Raw genomic sequence first — 10,373 nt, 5'->3', positions numbered from 1 at the left:
GCAGGCTTTGAGGGCAGGAAGGGAGACAGATTCTGGGCTGGAATCATTAAGCAGTGACACACTGAGGACAGTTCAGGGAAAAGGATGGTGCTCAAGGGAAATATTTAGTGCACTTTTCAAATAGAGCTAGGCTCAGAGTTTCAAATGGTGGACAAACATTATTCCAAATGTTATTTAAGTGTTTAAGCTAGCTTCAGCCCTTGTTTGCCTGTGGAAGACTGACTTTTATTCTACTTAGATGAATTAGAGGGCTTTTGCTCTTTCTCCTGCCCTCTAACTCCTCACCAAGCAAACAAGCAGTTTTCTGAAGAGCCAGTAGCTTCTGTTGGTCTCACCTGAATAAATCCTGAAGTCTGAAGCAGTTTCTGCTTCCATCAATTCTGACCTCAGAGAGGACTGATAAGATGGGGTTGAGAGGAATGAAGGGAAAACATGCTTAATTAAAAGAACTTCGAAACATCAACCACCACGATCAAGAGGTGGCTTTATTATTTTCTAAAGATCAGGAGAAAGAGGATGAAGGAAGTGAAAGAAAAGATAAAGGCCTTTGGTATTGCACAAAGTGGCCATCAAGAGCCCTGACTAAATTTTCATTATATCTCGATAGTCCCTATAAAAGGAGAGGGCAATTCACCACCTCTGAATAATGAAGAAAAACACTCCATTTGAATTGTCCATAAATATGCAGCGCTTTGATGCTGTGCGCTGCTCAACATTTAAATGGCACTTTAAAAGGAAAATAAAGACATGAAGAAGAAGGGAAGCTATACCCATGTGGGCTAAGTACAGCACACCTTAGGGAAAGCAAGAAGACAAAGATCATTGCATCCATTCAACCTCCTGTAAGCATTTGCTCTATCAAGGAGAACCAATTAGCAATGGAAAAATAATGGTTCTTACTGTTGGGATGTCTGTAAACGGAGCTTTGTTACAAGCAGAATTTCCTACAGTGAATTTCAGCTGTTACAGCCTGACAAGCACATGCCTCATCTATAACCTTCGTTAGTGCTACGCAGGCTGCTGCATCCACCAGGTTCAGACATTTCTGTGCTCACTAACACAGCAGCACTTGAAAGCCCCCTGCTGTGATCAGGGGTGCGTTGTACAAAGAGCCATAGAAATCCTAAATAAGAAATACTCCTCGTTTCGTGAGCAACCAGCCAAACAGGCAGCATGGACAAAGGCAGGAGGAAAAGTAGCATTATCCCCACTTTTTTTCACAAGAGGCTAAACCACAGAGAGGTAAGCGTGTACTTAGAGCTAATCTGCTGTGCCAGTGATGCAGTCAACATGCCCTTCTTGTTTACAGATACGTGCTAGGAGGTCCTGATGCCTTTGTGATTCCCAGTGTTAACTGCACAGGCTCCCAGCCTGGTCGTTGTTCAGATTTGACAGCGAGAAGAACCCCACCATCACCTCTCCCACACACGCCACACCACTGGGAAGTGTTGGAAAGCCAGCTAAATGAAAAACAAAACACACCAGTGATATTTAAACAAATATTCAAGCTATTGAGCCAAAGCTAAACGGATCCTTAAGCTGATCTCCAATTCTGTCTGTCCTAAAGCTCTCTTTAGAAGAGAAGTCTTGCATCCTGCCCTGATGAGCAACAAAACCAGAGTCCTGGGACCTGCTGAGTGGAGATTTTCCAGCAGTGCCACCTCCCAGCTCCCTGCTGTGGGACCAGTAGGTCCCAATCCAAGAGTCCCCTGGGGAGCATTGCACAGCTGGACAGGATCATTAGGCAGATGTCTCAGGCCATTTGCTGCAGCACAGGTCACACACACCTGGCCTGATATGCATGCAGTGATATTTGCATCTTGGCTACAAAGTGGGATGCAGGCTGCTGAGGCATACAGAACAGCTTAAGGGCAGCTTTGAATTTACTGCACCAGATTGTCCTGCTCAGCGAATCACCTGCCTGAGGAAAAAGACTTTCTTGTCTCAGCTTAGGGACACAGGGTGTTATTCAGCATGTGCAGGGTGCCTCTCTATAAACCAGGCTCTAGCTGACTTATAGCATGGTGCAAACAGGTCACGACTTGAAATGTGGCCGAAGTCATCAGACTCAAGAGGGATGAAAAGCACGTGCTCCAGAGTAGGCATTATTCTTGCTATATCTCCCCACAATTTTCTCCTCTATTAGATTTGCATCAAGCATCTCTCTCAGCCTGACCCAGCACCACCAAATGCTGGAAAATGTCTGAGCTATGGAATCCATGTTAGGAAACAAACTAGTCACTGGAATTACCTTAGCACATGCTTCCCAAACTTCCCCTTCCTCTCCCTTCTCACACACATTGCCCAAGGCAAAGTGAAACGAACCCCTTGAGATCTGAGAGGTGCAATTACCCCTAGGAGAAGAATAGGAATTGTTCAACATGGGTCAGCCCAGGACATAGGAACCAGCCCTCCTGCTCTGTTTATCCATTTCTGCATGGTCTCTAGCCATGTCAGTAGCTTCATGTAACTAGCAACACCCAGGAGAGCTGAGAGGTTTAATATGTCTCACCTTCCTTGCTATTACTGGAGGAGCCAGGGGCTCTCATCAAACTCAGCTCTACCTTATCACCTCCTCATTCCCTCCCTCTTGCTCCTGACATCCTCTTCTGTAGGTGCTTCGCTGTCAGCTTTGCATAGCCAGATACTGTACAAACCTAATGAGAGCAGACAAACAATGTCTATGTCTGAATGATTAGCTGATAACCATAGACATAATCTTTGCCAAGTTTTTTTTTTTTTTTTTTAAACATAGAAATCCAGTTCAGCTTTCCTTCACCCCAGCATCCCACTGCCAAAGCCTACAAATCACATCAACATAAGGAACAGGTGAAAATCAAAATCCAGCTCATATTGCCTGCCATCAAAAGACTGCTAAATAATGCAACAAAATGAAAACAATTTGGTTTGGATGATTGATTATAGGGAAATTGCTCATGCCTCCAAAGCATGGCACTTCCAATCACATCTTTGTTTCATTTGTCAGCAAAGAAGTTCAGTTCCTCTCCTGGCACTGAGCCTGCGCTGTCCTATTAGCTATATTTGGCACACAGCATTGCATTGCAGCAGTTTCCTGCCCCACTCTGACACCTCACCTTGTCCCCCCCATGGCTGCCAAGCAGTGACCACCTGGGACATGAGCATCCAGCTCCAGCTTAGCACAGTACAGTGGCTCAGCTCTTCCCTGAGGCAGTTCTCCCAGCTGCTTGTATTAACCCCAAATGACACTCTCCGCAATCTGCAGGAAGCGTTTGCAGCCTTGGAAAAGTCAGGAAGATTTGCAGCACCTGAGGATTTGCAGCCCACTTCAAGAAGGATGGAGAAGTTGGAATTCCCTCCTTCATGGCAGCGCAATTATGCAATTTTAAACTGAGCTGTGACCTTCATCTCTTAAAAGGAATATCATTAACTGCCTCGCACATGAAAAAAGCACAGGGATGAAAGAGGTACAATTGTGTCAATACACAGCAAAAAAAAACAGCCCCACAGGCATAAAAATACTTCTGTTCCCCTCAGCTCCCAAAATGCAGCAACAAAAGGGATCTCCTAGTCCCGGGCTCCACTATGACAGGCAGTAGCTCTGTATAATCCCTGGAATTAATTTAGCAAGCTCTATTTTAAAAAACACGTTCTGATTTTTGCCCCTAGCATTCCCGTTATGAAAGGCTTTTTTAGAACATCGTTGTTCTGACAGTCTGAAACTTTCTTTCAATTTTCTGCCTAATTTATGCCTGGCCAGTTTTATACTCATGTTGTTACACCAGTGCCATTCTTTAGTTTAAAGAGTTTCCTTCCCTCCTGATGTTTGTTCCACGATACATTACCTGAACTGTCACATAAGACACGTTTAACCTAGTTTTATCATTAAAAGATAAAGACTTTATCTAATTATAGATGGATTTTTAACTCCTCAAGGAAGAGGCTGTGTTTTTATATTGTGCTTAATTATAGAAATGTATGGCAGAAAGACATTTCATGGGATCATCAGAGGCAGGATCAAGTATACTTAAAAAAGTATTTGTCCTAATAGTTGTTTGTCTAACCCACTCCTAAACCCCACTGAGAAAGAGATTGCTACGGCTTCCCTGTGCAGCCTGCTTTAGTGCTTTTACCCTTCCAGGAATTAGAAGGGCTTTCCTAAACATCTTAAATCATCCTCACTATAAAATCAAGTAATTTCTTTTTTGTACGCCACTGACTATGGAAAACACCTCATCAACAGCCTTTTTATAAGCACTATTTATGTGTAAGACAACTTTCTGCATCCCATTTCCATCTCTTCTCTCCTAAAATAAACAAATGCTGTCTCTTTAATCATTGTTTATAAGACTTGTTTGCCCAACCTCTTATCATTCACTTTTTTTTCTCTCCCCCTGCTGGACTATCCCTCCAAAAATTTTTAATGGGTGTAGACAAAGTTTCGCATCAGTTCCAGACACCCACACTTGGCTGAAGCTCTGCCATCCCTGAGCAGATTGTAATAATTGCCTCTCATATCTGGCAAAGAGCACTCTTGTTAATACAGTGTTGGATACAAAGAGTTGTTTTGCAGCAGCATCGCGGGGTTGATTCGTATTCTACTTGTGAACCAGTGCAACCCCGAGGTCCTCTCCTGCCATACTGCTGCCTCATCACATATTCCCTGTTTTGTGTTGTGTTTTGCCTATCTAAAAGGAGTGCTTTGCACTTGTCTTAATTTCATCTCTCTTCCTTTCAGGCAAGATCCTTCATTTGTAAAGGCTGTTGTAAATGCTCAGCCTTTTTAGCAAGGTCCCATATTTACCTGCCACAATGACAGGTAGTGTTTAAGACCCCCAGAGAACAGGGGTACAATGCACCCATTGAAGAAGCACACTGCTCTTCAGCACAGCTCAACTAGGACGTGGATGCAATTTCACATCAAAATAAGTGACTCTTCTAATTAACATTTGGGTAAGTTCTCACAGGCCTGATTATTAGAAACAACTTTTCCTAGAAGAACTCATGTACCTTCCTCCTGAGCAATCTTCTACAATGGCATCGTCTAACAACCTGCCACAAGACGTGCCCTTCAAACATTATCTGCAGGAGCAAACCCCTTCCCATCCACTGCACAACACTTCTTTCCCTATGCCGTGGCAGGTTCCTCACCCCTACCAACATCCTAAATCAGCCACAGCTTTCAGGTAGGACCTCCAATTTCTGCCAAACCACTGCATGATATTATCTGAAGCTCTCATACACTAACAAAATCTCTGACATGGATTTCTTTTAAGGACAGATTAAATAAGGAGTCAAAAAACAAAACTACCTTGTGGTCATGGTGTCCTTGCAGCACAAGGTCCTCTTCTGTTCTAATGTCCAGCATCTTTCAGCATCAATATAGATTACAAAAACAAACAAAAAAACCCCACAACTTACAAGAACCCTCTTTCCTCTTCTACAAATGTTGGCCAGGGCACTGAAAGGCTCTCAGGTGTCTCCCAGCCTGCACTGCCCCAGCTGAGAACACTCAGCAACCAGGTGTCCTTCCTCTCCTGTTACTCCAAAATCCTCTCTGAAATAGAAAGGACTCCAGGAGAAAGAGCCCTGGGACCCTTTGTACTGCCTTTTAGCAGAACAAATCCTCTGTATGATCCCAGTGGTCAGGGAACAAGCAAACAAAACGCTTTCACCACCCGCTTTGTTTTGACATAATTCCAGTTCTCCCCTCCCCACCATTCCTCAACTCAGTTGTGACAGAAAGGGCAGGGGCTAGTGGGCTTTGAAGAACAGATCCTGCCACTTCTCGTTTCCCTGGAGGCCTTGGCACAGTTCTAGCAAGCTTTCACCTGAGGATTCCAGTGCACACCCCGGGGCTGTTACCACCCTTGGCAGTGCATTAAGGCACAGAGAGCTGCTGAGCGCTCAGCTAAAGTCAGAATGAGTGTAACAGCAGGTTTAAGGTGGAATATAATGCAGATGAAGTCTTGGCTTGCCAGACCTCTCGGGGATGGCTGTGCCTGCTCAGGTAGCAGGACAGTTGTAGGCTGGGTAATTGCATTCTTGCACCTCTTGGAGAGGCCTTGACCATGCAATAAGTGTCACAGTCCTTCTGTAGTGACTAACAGCTTATTATGAACAAAATGATAAAAAAAATAAAAATCATAGGGCAGCTTGGTGCTGGTAGCAAGGCAAAGTGAGCAGTGTGTCAGCAGAAGCATTGGGCTAAATGGAGCAAAATGAAATCAGGCAGCGCTGCTGCTCCTTGCAAGAGTGATCCTTCAGGATGTGGCTGGAAAGCTGCTCCGAAGCACTGCCATGGACAGCACGCTGGTCCTCTGCCCAGCTCTTTCACCCATCGGAATTTTCCAAATGGCATTTTCTTTGTGCTTGCTCGAGCACGGAGCAAGCCTTCCTCCATTCCCCCTGTGCTGCCTGCTCTTGTTCTCCTGCCTGCTCCCCATTCATACTAAGGTGGGGCAGGATCTTTTCTGCTTGCCAGAGGTGTGAAGCCAATGTAAATTACTTTCCCTTTTGCATAGAGGGAAAGTCTTATTAACAATCTGTCAGTTGTAGACAGCTGCCAGGATGCTTTGTAAGAAGAATTAAATCAGGCTCAACCTCAAGATAGATTCTTGTCCCTCTTGGGGGGCCCCATGCAGGGCATCAGCCTTTGCCAGCAGCAGCAATGTAGATCAGTAGCGTTTTTGTGTTTGTTTGTTTTGTATTCTCTCCCCCCCCCCCCCCCCAATCAGCTGAGCTGTGTCACTGTGTCATTTAAAGGCAAGCATGTGGAGGAAGCTGTGGCAGCATAAAACAGTCCACTGTCACTGAATACCAGTATCATAAGAAAATTGTTTCCCAGGCTTTTAGCCAGAGACATCTCACAATAAGCTCACGAAGTAATTCCTTTCATCTTTGAAATTCACCTACCTCCAGTATTAGAAATTGGTGGTCAGTGGAGACCAGCAAAACCTCCAAAGCAGTTTGGGTGCCAGGAGAAAACAGTAGCCCTCATAAAGAAAAGCAACAAAGCAGGCATTCTGAATGACAGAACAAGATTATCTGCTTTGCAATCCAGCCCTGGTGCTGAAAGGACTTCCAGGACTCCCCTCACTGGCTTACTGGGTTCCCTCCACACATATTGGACTGAGTTTCCAGGTGGAAGTAGTAATGCTGGCACTGCTGTGGCAGTGGCCAGGTAAGTTACAGCCATTGTTTCTGTGGGATGCTTGTTTTCTCTGTTGACTTCTCCAGCACTGCATATCATCAGGTTTGTTTCTGTTGTGAGGCCTGATGAGCTCCCAAGACACAATTATGATGCGACCATTCAAATCCATGTGGAATTCAGCAACCTCAGGCTCCAGAAGCTGCATGCATTTATCTTTCCCTACAGGGGTAGGAAAAAAAGACTTACTGCACACAAATAAAATGAATAGCTCCTCAGATCCCTTCTCACCTCACTCCCCCATCCTCCAGAGCCTCTGCAGACTGCATGTTAGCAGAAACTAGCTGTGTTGTGGATTTGATTTAATATGGTGACAAAGCAGTTTGCTCTCTGAGTCTGGAGTCCCCCTGGGTATTCTCTGCTCTGCAAGGCTTCACCTATTTTGCATTAGCTTTGACCTAATTCTCAATGAGGTCATGCTGGTGGATCAGGGGCTGCGCAAGAGCAACTGCACTGCTCTTTCCTTTGAAAGGTTAGCCTGAAACTACAGGCTTTGAAAAGAGGGATAAAGACTGGTAGTAATGCCGATTCCTTCAAGAGAGACAGGCCTGAGTACTGGCAATGTTGGGCTCACAGCCAGCAGCAACAGACCCTGCATGATCCTCCCCATTTTTCAGGCAGTAGCAGTCATCCTGTTCAGAGGAGCAGAGTGCAGAACCCATGTCCAGGTCTTCAACAAGCTCCTAGCTACATGTATTTCCTAGTAAAACAGGATGTGAGTCCTTCCACAAATTCCCATCCAGGCTCTAAATGGACAAGAAACATATTCCAAGTCAACTTCTATCAAGCGTGGGGAAATAACAAAAGGGGAAAAAGCTGAAAGGGTTATATATACTCCATGTAGGCAATAGTGAGAAGGCTGGAATGGAAGAGAGGAGTATAAAACGTAAAATGGCAGTGGTCTTGAATACAAGTTTCAGTTTCATGCCCTAGATCCTGAAGAAAACCATACGTGTCAGCAAATTCTCCTCTTCAGCCTCTTGAACATAGATTGAAACAGTCCTGAGGAGGTGGAGATCATGGGAAGGAGAAATTGCCCCTGCATTGCTGGTCTGCAGAAGGCAGATGTGACATGCTGAGGCTGCTTGCCATGGTGCCCCTGGATAACGTGAATGCATGAATTCACACAGAAAGCATGACTTCAGTATGCTGCATCAGTTCAGGGTTTACACTTCACATGACCGTCCCTCCTTGCCCTGCTTCTGCAGTTATCACTGGACACCTCAACAACTCCTCTTCCCCAAAAAGAACAGCCTCAGCCTTCCTGAGAACATGAAAATATTTGAGTCTGAAGGAGAAGTGGCAGAAACAGAAGCAGAGATATTCTCTCAAAACATTCAAATGGCAATTTATAGACAACAGCTTTTCTGATGGGAAAAGAAAGCTGTTATCTGAATACCCTTGGACCCTGGCTGTGTTCCTTACTGCCTTTACAGCAGCAACACTGGCTGCAGCTCCATGGGGGAAGGTTTTATGAAAGTCAGAAGTGGTGAAGACAGTGGAAATTAGGAGGTAGCAAGACTTCCTTTTCCAGTCATTTCTGTTCCATTCCCTTAGCCTTCAAGCTGAGATACAGCTATGCAGGGTCACAGCTGTATTAGACAGCTCTTACGCAAATCACACAGACACAGACACACTCCCATGGAAACATGCTCCTGGCCTACGCTGATGATTTGCCTCATGCAGAACTGACACATTTTAAGATCTAATTATTATCACAAAGACCTAAACATCGTGGAGCAGGCTCCCAGCCTTTGCTCATCAATACTCTACTGCTCCCACTGATCTCTTCTCTTGAAGCAGCAGTTTGTTTGCTGTAGGAGCAGTCTGTCATTTTGAGCTCAGGAACTAACAAACAAGAAGAGGCTCAGCCCAGAATTTGACATCTCCCTGCCAGAGGCTCAGATTTGATGCCCAAATCTGACTCTGTGACATTCTGGGTATTTGAATCTCAGTCCCATGTGAGCCATGAGAGATTGTGGCTCTTGCCCGTCAGTTCATGGCCTAAAAGGTTACAGATTCTGCTGAAGATCAATGGAACTTGAAATGGAGATAAAAAAAAATCCCACCTCCTTTTCTTTTGTTTTGCACATAAATAGCCCATCAGTGCTGCTGTTAGGATGCCCTGCATAGCTTGCAGCAGTGCTCTAGGAGGGAAGCACACTCAGTTTGTCACTGAGAAGGGAAGCCAAGGCATCTTGGATTCCTCCAGAGTTGTCACTCCCTTCTAGCTGGCTGGATTAGTACTGTCTGTTAAAAGGAACAGTTCAGCTACAGCTTTTATAGCACAAGTCTAATAGGAAGTCTCGTGTGCCAGTGTGCTCTCGGGAGTTTGCAAGACATCAACCCCCATGCAAGCTGGCTGGATGCTTCTCCAAAATCAACCTACACACCTTGGCAGCACAGCCTGTCACTGATCCCTAGAAAACAACCCTCTTTGAGAACTAAAAATAGATGCTATTTTTCAGAAGAACAAATTCATTACTCCTAAATTTCTCATATCAGAGCTATTAAGTCTCTGCTTTGCAGCTGCCCTAAAATTGGCTTTTCATTTTCATTTACCTGTTGCCACACATATTGAGATATCAGACTGAAATATACAGACAGTGTCTGCAAATTAAGTGGGGTGTGAACCTTCTTAAGCCACAGAGAAGCATGAAGGTCAGGTGCAGAGATTTAAGCTGTTAGTTTGTTGCTCACAGATGAACAACCCCACCTGGACTAAATGCATTCAGCAAAACCAAATGATAAGGAATAAGTAGTTGGGTATTTCAGCAAATCAGATTCAGATCCCCTTCTCTTATTAAATTCCGTATTTTCCAAAGGTCATAGGCAGCATTGAGGTCTTCATAGCAGCTTTTAATGCTGCAGAAATTCATGCCCTGGAACTCTCGAGAGAAAAGGCAAAATAAAATATAGAATTGCTCTCTCAGCACAAAACACTAATATTACCTACCAATATGCCTGTTTTGTGCAGTATTGTCCATTAAGTACATTCCATAGTTTTAGAAAAAGCATTCAACAGTTTTATCCCTCTACTACTCTCAGTTTAGCTTTTATGATATGCAAAAGAAATAAGACAAAGAAGTCAGAGAGATTTCCACTGAAATCAGTGCATTTTTCCGGTGAGAAACCACAATAGATTGGCTAATAACAAGCCTACTAGTCACCATGAAAAGAACCT

This window comes from Anas acuta, chromosome 12, assembly GCF_963932015.1.
Source record: "Anas acuta chromosome 12, bAnaAcu1.1, whole genome shotgun sequence".
Classification (NCBI taxonomy): domain Eukaryota; kingdom Metazoa; phylum Chordata; class Aves; order Anseriformes; family Anatidae; genus Anas; species Anas acuta.
This window is presented reverse-complemented; position numbering follows the sequence as displayed.